Raw genomic sequence first — 3731 nt, 5'->3', positions numbered from 1 at the left:
CGGAGTGTGATGACTTTTTTAAAAGCAGATAATGGATGGTTTGTAGTAGCATTGTGTTGCTCTTTAGCTTTATAAGGGAATAAACTGCTAATGACAGGCCATGTGGGGCTTGTAGTTTTAGTAATTGGAAGTCTGCGCAAGTGAAAAGTAAGAATGCCAGACTTCGAACAGTGCTAGAATCATACTTGTATACCATCACAGTCCACATCTAAGGTCATCATACTAAAATTATAAAAAAAAAAAAATCAGTATATGACAGCAGTGAACAGAAACATATTTTCACATATGCTGTAATTTTTAATAATGTGTGTGTGTGTGTGTGTATGTGTATATATATATATATATATATATATATATATTAAATGCCATATAACGCCGATCACCAAAGAATATCTAAACACATGCAAGGATAGTCTGAAAAGTTCACAGCCCAACACTGAAGGAGTGACCACACAGACCTGAAACTTTATCACCACACGAAGCCACTCTTCCAGATGCTTAGAGCTGAAAACGGCACATGTACGCTATACGGCTTTCATGCGCTCTTTGCAAAAATTTGCCCCCCCCCATAATCAAGTTGAAAATGGAGAACCTAGAAGGAGAAGGCTCGATGTGTTCCACCAGTGGGCAAAGTGATGGCAACAGTCTATTGAGATTCCGAGGGTGTGCAGAAGACTGTTGCTATCAGTTTGTCCACTGATGGAACACTTTGAGCCGCCTTCTTCCGCTTTCTCCATTTTCAACATAACTACAGGGGGTTGCCAACTTTTTCCAAAGAGCAAATGAAAACCATATAGCGTGCAAGCACCTTTTTCAGCACTGAACATCTGGAAGAGTGGCTTGGTGTAGTGATGGAGTGGTCACTTCTTCTGGGTTGGTCTGTGAACATTTCAGACTATCCTCGTAAATGTGTACTGTAAGGCTCCATTCAAACTTGCACAACTCCAAATTTGTGCAACTTTGAATGGGTTTGACTTGGATGTGACTTGTCCCTCTACAAGGCCAGACCCACTGTTATATACAAAACATTCATGTATGGCTTTCATGCAACTTTTGATGGTTACCACTGAAGTCTATGTCCCTAAAGTTGCATGAAAGTCGAACCAAAGTAGTACATTAACTAAAAAAAAAAATAGTATAGTTCATGCTAATAGTATAATATATTATTTTATGAATGGTTATCCCTGGAAAACATAGCGTACGACTTGTCATACAACTTTCATGTCCAAAGTCGCATGACAAGTCACACAAGTGTGAATGGTGTGTTAAGCTGGCCATATAGCATGCAAATGTTGACCGGTTCCTTATGAACATGCCAAAATTTGCTATGTGAGTGACCCTGTCTGCCCCTCCCACCTGCCATCCTTTGATTGAAAAAATCTTAAAGGAGCCTGCAGCACTGTAAAACACGATAGAAACAGCAGGGGAGTCTTTCATCCACATTGTATAGCATGGATGGAGAAATCTGTTCAATTTTCCTTTTGTTCTGGGTATAGGATGAACAAAAAAAAAAAACAAAATTAAGTGTATGGCCATCTTTGGGATTTGTCATTTTGTTCAGCCAGTCTTGTGATTTAAACTCTTCTGCCAAATCATATAGCCAGAAAGATCTCTCCACTTTCTAGTTCATCTGTGTAGTTACCTGTGTCACCAGTTTGCTTGTGAAATAATAAATAATGTAATTATACTGATGATTACTGATACCGTTTCAATGTCTGATGAACAGGCTGGAGAGATAATGCTGGAAGTTGCAAAGCTGAACCAGAAAATGAGAGTGTTACCTGCCTGGCTGTGTAGTGTGGCAGGAATCGGTGTTCTACCTTTTCACAGAAAAGCCTCTGGATCTTCAACTTCTGTCCAGATAAAAAAAAATACCCCTAAATTTACATGAAATCACGTTGGGTTTGTTATTCTGCTCATGAGCTGGAGAAGTAATATTTTATTGAGGTTTTCTCTTTATGTATTAAAAAACAAAAATCACTTCTTATGTGATTTATGTTTTGTACCCCTGCAGATCTGTTAACAGCAGCAAAGATCAGCTCAGTTGACTACTGTGGACCAAGGGCTTTGTCTGCTGTATACTGACAAGCTGCAATCAAAAACTCCAAAATATTTGAAGACATTTTCAAGAATGGTTGCCATGGATAACTATTTAGCACTCAATCAGAATTCAGTTTACCAATGTCCCACTAGTAGACTTTAGTAGATGAATTCTAATTTATTGCTAGGGGACTTGCTTTGCACTTGCTGCTCCCTGCCCTGTTATACGGAGTAAGGGCATTTGTCTTCAAGTATATTTATATAATTTAATTTATTTTGTACTTGGCTGAGAACTTGAGCTATCTTTACAGAGCCACACATTATACAATTTTCTTATTCAAATTCCTTTAGATTTACCTTCAACAATGTAATGCAAGCTCCTTTCTGATTGCATACAAATTGAATGTGTTTAGGTTTGACCTCATATTATTATATGGTTTTTGTACATCTAAAAAGAAAAATGATATGATGTATGGCCAGCCTAACTATACTCTATTACTAATATCCTATGTGGAAGTTGTTGGTATAGACTAGGACCTAATAAAAGCAGCTGCAACCAACAGAATTTCATTTCCTCTGCTGCACAAAGGGCACGCAGGAAATACTGTGACCGCTATAGGCTGGGTGCCCTCTCCTTCCTTCAGATACTATAAATAATGAGATCCACAGAGCCCAACATTATGCAGGCCATACATGGGTCGAATTCTGAATAAATTTTCTTTAGAAAATAGGAAATTTTGTGCTTTTTGCAATCCGATGGTGCCACCATTGATTTCGAAATTTGACCAACCAAGCCTCAATTTCACATGTTGGTACAAAAAAGAATTTTTGTGGCCAAGAATTTTCTTTTCTTTCCAGGTCACAGCTCATGCCCATTTCTCTTTCGATTATATTTCTCACACGATTCTCCCATCATGGAGTAGAAATTAGATTGTTTTTCAAAAAAGTTCCAACATGTCTCATTACTCAGATTTGATTTGAAAATCAGTCGTTTCTGTGGCCCACTAATGGTGTGAAATTTGAACAAAAATTCTTAGAAAAGATTTTCAAAAGAAAATTCTTTTCGAATTCGACCCATGTATGGTCGGTAGAGATGAGCGAATTTTTCAAAAATTCGATTCGGCTGATTCGGCGAATTTCAGGAAGAAATTCGATTTGATGCGAATTCATTCGCTACGAAGTTAACTTATAAAAAGGGTTTCTAGGCTTCAGAGAGCCTTTAGATTAGTGCAGAACACTGTACCTTTAATTTAAATGCCCTTGGAGATGAGGAAGGAGAAGGAGAAGGAGAAGGATGAGAAGAAGGAGAAGGAGAAGGATGAGAAGAAGGAGAAGAAGGATGAGAAGAAGGAGAAGAAGGATGAGAAGAAGGAGAAGAAGGATGAGAAGAAGGAGAAGAAGGATGAGAAGAAGGAGAAGAAGGATGAGAAGAAGGAGAAGAAGGATGAGAAGAAGGAGAAGAAGGATGAGAAGAAGGAGAAGAAGGATGAGAAGAAGGAGAAGAAGGATGAGAAGAAGGATGAGAAGGAGAAGGATGAGAAGAAGGAGAAGAAGGATGAGAAGAAGGATGAGAAGGAGAAGGATGAGAAGAAGGAGAAGGATGAGAAGAAGGACAGTTCTGTGACAGTTTCTGTCTATTTCTGAAAGTTCTGTGACATTCACTCCATACAGCGGTTTCAACCGCTGTATGG

This window comes from Staurois parvus, unplaced genomic scaffold, assembly GCF_062004578.1.
Source record: "Staurois parvus isolate SC_StPar_1 unplaced genomic scaffold, SC_StPar_1.0 ptg002753l, whole genome shotgun sequence".
NCBI lineage: Eukaryota > Metazoa > Chordata > Amphibia > Anura > Ranidae > Staurois > Staurois parvus.
The sequence above is the reverse complement of the archived record's forward strand: the minus strand, read 5'-3'. Positions refer to the sequence as shown.